Below are 11,983 nucleotides of genomic sequence, written 5' to 3' on the forward strand. Positions count from 1 at the left end.
GGTGCAGGCGAGTCTAGAAATACATCCCTAATATACTTCTTTTTCTTTTTTAAATTTCTAAAATAAATGTCTTAATCTATTCTTAATTGAAACATTTTATGTTGATGGAAGATTAAGGTAGCAATTATCTGTTTTACAGCCGCTTCCGGGGGTAATGAATCGCCGCGTCGCTCTTCGGATATTTTATTTAACGACCCTTTTAGTGGATTATAAGAACTGTTATTTTAGTCATTAGTTTTAAGTGAATCAGTTAGTTTTTGTTCTCACCTGTCCAGAGAGGAGAGGACGCAACCGGCCTTTAACCCCTACAACAATCATCATCAATCATAATGATGAGGTGATTTGTGTCTCGGATACTAGTGCCGTGTGGTTCTCGGCGCGGTATAGAACCACTCCATCTCATTCTTGTGAATGTCATAATTGTAATATAAGGATTAGGTACATTCATCTTGTGCAGCGTTTGCCATGATTCTATAAAGTTTATGGTTTGGCGTCGCTTCCTGTAGAAAACCTGACTTAATCCAGGATCATGGTCACAGGCCGCACCCCGGGCTCTTCTTTATAGAAGTCAGAACGTGACCGGTATTAACGCCAGGAGAAAGAAAAGATAGTTATTAGCATCGGGCGAAAAAGTATCGAAAACATAATAATTAAGTCATTCATTCATAAAGTCACGTCTATATCCCTTGCGGGGTAGACAGAGCCAACAGTCTTAAAAAGACTGAATGGCCACGTTCAGCTATTTGGCTTAATGATAGAATTGAGTTTCAAATAATGACAGGTTACTATCCTATCGCCTAAAACGAGAATCACAAGTTTATAAGCCCATCTCTTAGTCGCCTCTTAAGACATCCATGGGAAATGAGAAACTAAGCATGAATAAATAAATCATTATTTTCTTACGCTGTACGGTATCTAAGTGGCAAACTTTCCTAACTTAACTATTAAGCCCCACTTCAGTTAGTTTATACTTATCAGTTCAATCAAGTATAGTAAGTACTGTTGAACTCAAAACTTTCACGATAATCTATAATGTTAAACGATGCTGAAATATTATATAGTTTCGTCTTAGAGATCCGACTATTATATTAATTCTAATTTTCGTGGGATTTTTATATATAGTTTTAAAAGTCTCTCTCGCTCAGTTGCATTAAGCGTCAGGGCCATGGGGCCGCTTTATTACTTCAACAGTATATTTAGTTTTAACAGTATAGGTACCAATCAAATATCTTCTTGATATTTTAGAAATACTTACAAACATATAGATACAAATGTATCACGTCTTCGTCCGTAAAGGGGAAGACAGAGCCAGTAGACACAAATCTGATGCTTTATTGAAGAAAGTGTAGTTGAGAGATAGTAACATGTTATTAATGTATGCAAACGGGAATTAACGCGATCATACTGTTTCGTCCACGCTCGGTACAACCCGGTTGAAACGTAGTACATAGAAGTTACAGGTTGCAATTACCTATGAGAATAAAAGAAAAATCGTAAGCATAAATATTTTTAGTAAACACCAATAAAAATATCACATTTTATATCTATAATCGTGTAACCATCTAGATAATTGATATCAGAATACAGGTCGCACCACAAACAAAGCCGTCGTTTATTTCAAAGTCAACAGAAAATACAGTAATGTTTCCCGTCATAGTTCTGTAAACATGTCGGCTGTAGTTTGGACTTGGTTTGAACAGGGTGACAGGGTGTCAGGGTGGCATCCCTTGTTTGACACTTGGAATCGAAATGCGTGGTTATGGTTTTTTTCTTAACTCAGCCATTTAGGTGGGCGTACCAATTTGGAATTTCTGAGTTTTCTCATAAAGTAAGGTTAGGGAAACAGTAAACCAGTTAAAAAATAACATAATTTTATATGTTTTTGTTTTAACTATCTCTTTTAAGATAAATAAAATTATATTGCATAAATATACATATACGTCTTTATGCTTCTAGAGACTTAAGGCTTTTAAAAGACTAAAAATACAACCATTACAATACGCTTGACGTGCGTAAAATGTTTCAATCCTAATAAATGCGAAAGTAAGTTTATTTGTTTGTTGTATCTTTACGCGTTATCTACAGAACCAATATTCTTGGAATTTTTCGTAAACATATAATAAAGAGTGTCAAAAAGGACAGAGGATACTTGTCATCCCGGTAAAAACTAATGTTTCCGTGGTATTTTCGAAAAACCTGTATTCTTTTGTACGTGGTCCCAAATTAGCCCGGGCAAAGCTGCGGATAAAATTTTGTAATCAAATACGAGTAAAATAGAAATAGCAACAAGTTGCTCGCCTATCGCCTAAAATAATCACACTGAATCAAAAAGAGTAAGTATAAAGCGATGTACTTTTCTCTGCAGCCCGAAATTGTCGTTTAGAAAAATCTCGCTACAGACATTTTAATTGGCACCCAGAAACCTAGGCAAACGGGAAACATGACTGAGAGATGCAAATGAAAACTGAATTTTCAAAAATATTATTCGTATGCGACGGAATTCGTGATGTGGAATTTCATAATTCCAACGTACATAATTCCAACGTACTGAGGCATACAAACATATGTATGTAGTATGTAAAAAAACGAGATTGTTGGCTCAGCTGTTTGGCTTAATGATAGAATTGAGATTCAAATAGTGACAGGTTGCTAGCACATCGCCTAAAAGAGGAATTCCAATTATATAAGCCTATCCCTTAGTCGCCTTTTAGAATAGGTCTCTTTATCTCTTTCCCATGGACAGTCTTATAAGCATTAACTGGTAAAAAATTGTTACAAATTCTCAATATCATCTCATCTGAACATATAATTTTGTCTGTGTATTTTGTATGTATATGCTTATTTCGGAAAGTTGTGGACGGAATTTGTTTCTGTTCGAAATATTGGAATGAAGATTTTCTGAGGAAGGTTAATATTTATAAATGCTACACGTACGAAGTCGGGGCGGGTCGCTAGTTCTCAATAAAGCGAGCTCCGAGTATAGCTTTGTTTAAAAGGCCACCAAATGTATTTTTGGTTCAATTGATGTCTCATCGCGTAAAATATTACCTTTATGAAGCCAAATTGAAAAGTAATGTATTGGCAAGCTGTCGAGACGACTATGAAGGTATTCCATAAATTTACGGCTGTTATAAACGGATAAATAGCTTTTTCATTGCCGCCTATAAAAACTCGTTTCACTCTAGTCCTTGATTTTGCCAATGACTTAAAAATGTATAGAATTGACTATGCAATAAGCTAACTAATATATCCATGGGAACTTCGACTTGAATTGTAATCACAATAACGACTAAACCGATTTTGTTTCCACACCTAAAATTTTTACTAATATTGTTTGTTTGAATAATGATAATTAGTTTGAGTGCTAACCGATGCCCTTACGAAGACGGAAAACATCGTAAAAAAACTGAACATTCAGGCAACTCTATGTGTAACCATGATACTTAATAAACCTGATTCCTCATATAGGTAGGTACCTTTTAAATTTCATCAAAAGCAGATGATCGGTTTGAACGTAATCGTATTACAAACATACACATGTATTATTCAAATTCAAATTGAGATCGTGGCAAGTAGAAAGAGGTCTCTGCCTACCCCTCCGGGAAAAAGGCGCGATTTTATGTATGTATTGTATTGTACCTCAAGTTTATTTACAAATATGAATACGAAATGAGATATGAGGACGCAACCAGGACTAATGCCAGGAAGATACCTTTAATTATAATTTATATAATTAAAGGTAAATTAAAAAGAGAGGTCCTTGACTGACTGACTATCCATATCAATTCGCTGGGTATTTCAGAAAATTCGCTATTTAGACAAATAAACTGAAATAAACGGGATATTTTCTACTATTGCGGGTATGAATTCTAGTATAGATAGAAAATTACAAGAATATTGTAATATCGCACACACAAAGTGCCCAAACACACAATTTTACCCAATAGCAGATCTGAAAATGATCGAAAAACAATGGAAAGCATAATGTATGCGGGACCGCAGTTTTATTTTCTCCGGTTTATTGAGATCCCCTGCTTAAATTACCCGAAAATTCGGATAGGACACCCTTTATGTAAGCCCAAGGAAGATAGAAACAATGTTAGTACTTTGTTACCTACCTTAGAGATACGAAGTTTTAGAGTTAATTTTGTTGTGACTGATCAGTTGGAATCTTTTTTTTAGGCGATAGGCTAACCTGACACTATCTCTGAATAGGAATTCTATTACTAAGCGTTTATCTATACATATAGGTATTTATAATAAAATATAGCAGGTATCGTTGAGTTCATATCTCGTAAGTTTCGAACTTACTTCGAGGCTTAGGTACTTTATCTCTGTAATTGGTCCCGTATTATCATTTTATGACTTTTATTAACTCTGTCTACCTGGTAAGTTATGAAGATAATATATTTGTATGTGTAATGCTAAATCTATATCAATTTTCTCTTCAGTTACTGAGCTACTTGAAATTTGGCATGTAGGTTCCTTATATGATCTAGGGTTGCACTTAGAAAGAATTTCCCAGAATTCCCTCGTGAACGGGATTTATCTATTTAGGCGGGGTGAGCCGCGAGCGTCCTCTAGTTGTCACATAAATAGTAAATACCTCCAAAACCACAAATCACAAACACCTTCACTCTCAACAATCTCACTCAGTTGCTCTATTCGCTACAATTCGGACACTTAGTTCCGAAATTAAATTGAATTTAAAACACCAAACAGCATATTTAAAATAAAGTGTAATTCCTTCATTGTTTAACTTGTAAAATCTTGACGCCGACTTTGAAATTTGTTTACCTTTTCTAAACTTTATCCATTTCTTACAAATATTTGTTGTGTTTAGCTTTGATGTGTCTGTGTTTCTGTGTTATTTCTATTAATGAAAACTGACAAGTGAAATTGGGAATGAGAAATTCACAGAGTTAATAAAATTACATTTTCATTTAATCATAACAATGTATTCACTCGTCCACATTTCTATTCTAATTCTAAGTTTGGATAATTGTGAAATTGACGTTATTGAAGAAAACGCTGCAGTTTGTTACCGCCTTCTTTTGCTCTGACGCTTTTAATTTATTTGTCGTCAACCAATGTTGTGAGATCAAAAGATAAGTGATGATGAAATGTTCCATAGTAATGAATATTTTTGTTTTAATTCAAATTTGAATTTGAACCTCACCATGACGTCAGCGGTAATACAAAAATGGAATGAAAAATTTATATGATGCAACACAAATGTCATACCTATTTGACAACTCTTATTTTATTTTTTTATCGTTACAGTAATAAAACTTGGCTAGTTAAATCGATGTCATTTATTAACAAAACATCGGCATTCTATCAAACATTTTTGATTAATTTAGTGAACCACCAAAATCGAAGGTTGATAAAATTTGTTGTTTTTTTATAAGTAATGTTACCGATAAAGCTCCCACGACAGTGTATATAACGGTTTACATTATTATTTGCAACGTACCCTTTCCAACTATTATTGTATATCATTCGAAATCCTGCCTGTGACATGTCTCGACCACTAACCCCTTGGAGTGCACTTCACTACATAATGCAGGGACAACACATAGGGTTGTAACTTGATATCGATAATCTTAACAAATTGCCGCTAAACATACATATAAAGTTACTTATGATCACGTTTTTTCTCTTGAGAGATAGACAGAGCCAACAAAAAAAGTGAAATCTGTAGGTACTAGATAAATTGTTGCGTATTTCTGAGTCGTGTTTAACAACGTCCATGGGAAAGAAATGTCCTATTCTAAAGTGCTAGAAATCACACGATACAAATGGTTTGTTTGTTTTTAATATCTTTATTGCATAGATATTTAACAGTAACAAGAAATAGTACATAGTTATTAAAGAAAAAAATGGTTTGTCTTTAATATCTCTATTGCACATAAATTAAGAACATTACAAGAAAAGTACAATACTTAAAGAAAATTAGGTGCCCAATTTAAAAAGCATAATTCACAAGGTGGTAATGTTTCAAATCCTACCCCGGTACTAATGACATTTTTCTGAGTTATACGTACATTAGTCCGAGGACATTCCTCCAGCTAACTTAAGGTATCCTAATTTTTAAACACTAAATCTAAATAAAAGATAAATGGCAACCCTAGTGAGGTCACTTTTCTGTTTTCTACATTCCAGCTGACTTTTTAGAGTTCATACATATTTCATATTCATTTACATGATTTGGTGAAAAATCCTGTTGAGACAGAAACGGTTGATATGGATTCAATCTTATGAATTTTTCAGTTTTGGAATCTAATTATGTACATATACTTAACTTGACTTCATTCTTTTCTAGAAAAAATGAAAATAAAAAGTTGAGTGAACTCCAAATTTTCAGGCTCGTAGTATGAGATGACTTATTAATGATTATATAATGGGATGACAACTTCCCGATACGATACGTTGTATTTTTTAACATAAAACATTAAAGAGAGAGCCCAGGGTCCGCCTGTGACCACGACCCTAGAGTGGGTAAATCCTCACGATATTTTCCCTTTTGAGTTTACTACACCTACTGTTAGGTAGTAATTTTAATTTCAGCCGTAAGGCTTCATGATATGAAGTATTCAATTACATTTGAAAATAACACTGTAATTCTAACTGTCACAACGTCAGAAAAACTGTTATTTTTCTCCCAAAAAAAAAAAATGGAACAAAGTTTTGACGTTTCCTCGTAATTGGAGAAACTGGCGAAATGCGAATTGTCAGTGTTTAAGACAAAAGTTTTCTCGTTGCCAGTTTATTAGCCTTCTTTGAAGATGTTCGTAAAGGACTCGGGGAAAGAGGGAATGGTCAAAAAAATATACCAAGCTATGTCGGTTTCGTTATTAAGGTAAATTATTATACTTATTACTTGCATTTGATTCTTATCTCTCCTAGAAATTAAAAATAGGAACTAGAAATAAAGGTCAGGTTAAGAGTTCCAGATGAGCTTGCATGAAGAGAGTAATGAATGTGGATGAAGCGAAAGAAGTAAGTATGCGTGGATCGCAGCAAGTGGAAAGATGTTGTCACTGCCTACCCCTCCGGAAAAGTAGCATGATTTTATGTACCTATGTAACAATATTTTTCTGTTTACGTCATAGAAGACTTTAAAAAATAACTGCATCAAGAGATGCAAATTGTAATTTTTTGATTAAAAAATAAAAGGCTTTACTTATGCTATATCCGGACAGATATCATGCTACGCTGTTTAAAAATTCAATCCTAAGATACTTCATTAAAAAATAAAGGTAACACTGATAAACATTGATTCAATAATAGTTTAGCAGTACGAATTTAGACACCTAGGTTGGCTAAGTAAGTTCACTAAGAAACAATCGATAAAATGGAGTATTTATTATTAAATTGATTAATGCTTTCATCGCTATGAATAAATAATGAAATCGGCCATCACTGCCCAGTAAATACTAATCTCAAGTTTTAAGATGATATTCCAGAAGAAAATATCTATGGACATGCCCTATTTAAAATTTCGGCACTATATTAATCAATTTAAGTATATACAACTCTTTCATTACTGAATGATTAACTGACTGACTGATAGACAATGCACAGCCCTAACTGCTGGGTCTAGAAATTTTAAAATCTGGTATGTAGATTCCTTTTATAGTCTAGGGGTGTACTAAAAAAGGGTTTACCGAAATTCCCGCGAGAACGATTTCTATTCAAGTTTTATAAACTAACAAAGAAAACATAGCCAAAACTAAATAAACGCAGGAAACTGAAATTTAAGGTTATAATTTGGTGAAATAATGTCTGGTATTTCGTCTTAATTTCCTTGCATCAATTATTCAAATACCTTCTAAAAGTGTTTACTTTTAGAAGGTATTTGAATTCTGTGCCAAAGTTTTCCAGATTAATCTGGCCAATCACAGCAACAGCCATTAAGAATTATTTTTCATTACCGTTTATCATCTAAATGTTTTTTTTTTTGTACCGAGAACGAATACCAGCCCGGAAAGTCATCACAGTTGGTAATTGATTAGTAATTACCGATAGTAAAACACAAAACCAGAAAAGAATATGACTAGCATAATGATTAAAAGAAACAATTACAAATTCATTAAAAAAAATAATGTACACGACGATAAATAAATAAAATAAATGAATGATTTTTAAGTTTTATATCTTAAAAGACCTATTTCTATTTTATACAATGTTTCATCTCTGAACAGGAAAAAAAGGAAATCGGAAACGGAAATACAAAATTAAATGAAAACACAATGACAGATTACGCCTGCCCAGACGAGTGCTTAAATACACGAAAAACCCCGACCAAGAGTAAGTCGGGTTCAAACTCTAGAGTCCCATATTGTTATCTACAAAAACTCCAGAACAGGAATGAATTAAATTCCCTATATGATACATAATATATATAGTACAGTTACCTTACCAATGACCACTTTTATAAGTTACACCGATGTAGGTACCTTTGCAGAAGTCATAATATATTCTTATAGCGCGAAAATAATTGATCCTAAACAAATAACGAACGAACCGTCCTCTATTGTTCTACTGTCATGAGTGAGGTAGCAGAGTTTTAGTTTTAGTTTAGAGTCTTAGTTTTTTTTTCAATATTGGTTGTTTGTTTGTTTGTAATATCTTTACACAGTAACAAGAAAAGAGTACATAGTTAGAGTAAAAGAAACAAATCACTTGCGATGGCGGACTTATCCCATGAAGGGATCTCTTCCAGTCAACCGGCAAATAATAAAGGAACTAGATAATTAAATAATAAGCAAAAAGTAAAAAAAAAAAGTAAGCGGTTTCAAAAATACGACATTTGTAAAAAGTTCAACTGATCAATCAATCAATCTATCAAGATGGACAGTAGGGTCTTAATATGTTACTTACTATCCCGTACCCGTTTCGAGTACGGAACCCTAAAAATGGGAATTATGAATTGGTTTGAATGATAAAGAAAAAAATGTCACGTCAGATTTTGAGAAGCGTGTTACTCCGAGCATAAAAACAGGCGGAAGGCGTAAATGGAATAATTTTCGGATAAACGTATTTGTCACATTTCGGCTTTTTCCAGATTATAAAGTCGAAAGCATCTGGTTTCTTGCTTTAGAACGAGAGTTTTATATTCGATTGTGTATCTGTATATACCTACACCTATATGTCCATCCGTCTGTATTTAAGGCTTTAACGTCTAAACCTCTGCATCGATTTTAAATTTGTGTATGTACAACTTAGATTACTTTTGTTGTGTGGTTTGCGGCACTTTAGAATAGAACCATTCCATATATTTCCCATGGATGTCGTAAAAGGTGGCTAAGGTAAAGGCTTATAAACTTCCTGCGAAGCCTGCCTAGCCCATCGTGTGAGGAATCAACTCCTTCACTAAGCCTCAGCTGAACGTGGCCCTTCAGTCTTTTCGAAACTGTTGGCTCTGTCTACCTTGCAAAAGATACTTACTATATGTATGTATATATCCAATGGAATAGGAAGAAAATATTTATACAATAAGTATTTATTTTGGCAATCGTAATTTTAACACAATACAAAGTTAAGCTCAGTCACGTCCCAACCACAGTCTAATTTTATATCCTGCTTTTATGAGACACCTACATATAAAAAATAATGTACTATACGATACCATACCGCAATAAACCACGAGGTATTTGGACTGTCGTGACGAAAATTGCTTAGGCACTTCAATTCTTATGTACAGGTGAAGGCAAATAGGAAATGTGGATCAATGTTTACATGACTTCCGAAAAAAAAAGTGCTTAGTGTATTGTAAAGTCATACACAGGGTATGACTTTTATTGTCACTAATAACTTTGTACCGTAGTTTCGCCTGCGTGACATTTTTAATACAGTTTTTCCCGCTTTAGTGGGAATTCTGGAAAATTCTCAGGAGAGCGTTTTTCTTTTAGCGTGCTTTTAGAAACCAACATACCAAATTTCAGGTAATTCAATTTAAAAGTAGTACCGTCGTGTCTGCTGTTCGTTGGCTGTCAGTCAATGAATCACTAATGCAGGAGTTTACTTAGTTATTGGATTTTTGCATAAGGAAGATCTATTATCACCTAGGCAGTTGTTTTTTTAGTTGTCGTTGTTATATTTTTTATGATATATAAATTTTAAAAATGCATGAAAAAAACACTGCTATCACAACAGAGGGGTTATTAAATGAAGAGTTTTTAAAATTAACGGTACTGAAAAGATAGCAAAGTTGATACAACTACGATTATTTTCTATATCAAGAAAATAAGTAACCAATGTCAAAATAAAAGAAAAGTAACTAAGCGTAAAATTTATGGATTTTACTACGTGATCACACAGCTGCCTTACAACTTGTAACAATATGCAAATAAGGATGCGTCGTGTCTGTACGCGGCTTTACGTTCAGTCTGTACTTAAGGGTGTGTACTCATATGAAATTTCCCGGATTTCCCCCTATATATGATGCTTTTATATGTAAGGACTGTGTAATGGGATGTTGGTGCTGTCACGAATAAGTGAGAGTAGAGAAATAAAGCTTCGTGTATAGAATTAGGGTTAAATCTTTTGCATTTTAACTTTATTGTACAAATACAATTGTAAAGTACAATGGGCGGACTTGTTGCTTAAAGCGTCTAGGTTTTATTAGAGGCCGATTCAAAATCGTTTATATCGAAGATTGTCTTATTCCAGTCTTTGACACTCTGCGGCAAACCCCAGAGATAAAAGAGAGAAAGATAAAGTATATGACATTACAATAACTCTTTATTACACACAATAAATTCACATGTATTTTTAAAACATCGTAGCAAAAGGCGGCCTTATCATACAATACTCATAATCTATAATTCTCTGTTGCGAGACATTGGTGAATATGAAAAAATCTCAAGTTGCTTTATGTTTTATCATATTGTGATCGTCGCCTAAAACCTGCGAAATTTTCAATGAAGATTCCATTCGTCCATAGCACAAAATAAAACCAGATTGTCTTCTAGACTGTCGGCATTTTAACTTTGGCTTGGTTATATGAAGAATTTACCCGAGGGTCGGAAAAAACGGATCTTTAAGATGCTATGATGATATAGGAACATTTCTGAGGTGTAACCCGTATAATAATGCAGTAGTCAAGTTTCACACGAAACATACAAAAAGCCGTCAAAAGTTTACGACTCACGATGGTTTACATCATATTCCTAGAAACAGTAATCTGAAAGGAGTCACTCTGAATCGGGTAAATATGGTAAATAAGAGACATTAGCCGTGTTGTTTCCAGCAAACTAATATATAGCAAGAAACTATTAGTTTCAATCACAAATTGAAATCAGATACTTATGTACCATATTGTATATATATGGCCATAGTCAGCCTCTGCTGACTCCAATGGGAGGCAGGCGTAATGGTTTGTATGAACATATTAGGCCCATAGTTACTTGGCCATTTTTTGCCATGTCTTAGGATTTGTTGTTAAAATGGTACATTTTATGTTTGTATTTTGATGCTTGTGGACTAAATTAATTTAATCGTTTTCTGGATTATTAAAGTTTGGGTACTGTAGAGGACTGACCATTGGTGTTTCTCAATGGTGCATCAGAGACAGATAATATATTTTTATATTTATAGGTACAAAAATAAACTTTGTAATAATAAAGGCCTTTGAAATGACCAAGCAATAATCAAAGTATTTTATTACCTTTAATAACTATGATAAGACCATACAGTAGAAAAAAATATTCCTAAGTAAAAAGATATATAGATAAAAGACTTAATTGCACCACAAGAGTAAAACATACAACAACAGCCCAAAAGAGGCAGAGTTGGTACGAAGGCGGGCTTATTCGCAATGCAATCTCTTCCAGTCAACCTTTAGGTTAGGTTAGAAAGGATTCTCAGATTTCTATAGAAGTGTCAGATTTTACAAACTACGTAGTTTAAGTAAACAATATCGATACAGAGAAAGTTCCTGTTGAATCATAAACCAATCATCAAAGGAATATCAAAA

The sequence above is a fragment of the Amyelois transitella genome, chromosome 23 (assembly GCF_032362555.1).
Source record: "Amyelois transitella isolate CPQ chromosome 23, ilAmyTran1.1, whole genome shotgun sequence".
In the NCBI taxonomy this organism is placed as follows: domain Eukaryota; kingdom Metazoa; phylum Arthropoda; class Insecta; order Lepidoptera; family Pyralidae; genus Amyelois; species Amyelois transitella.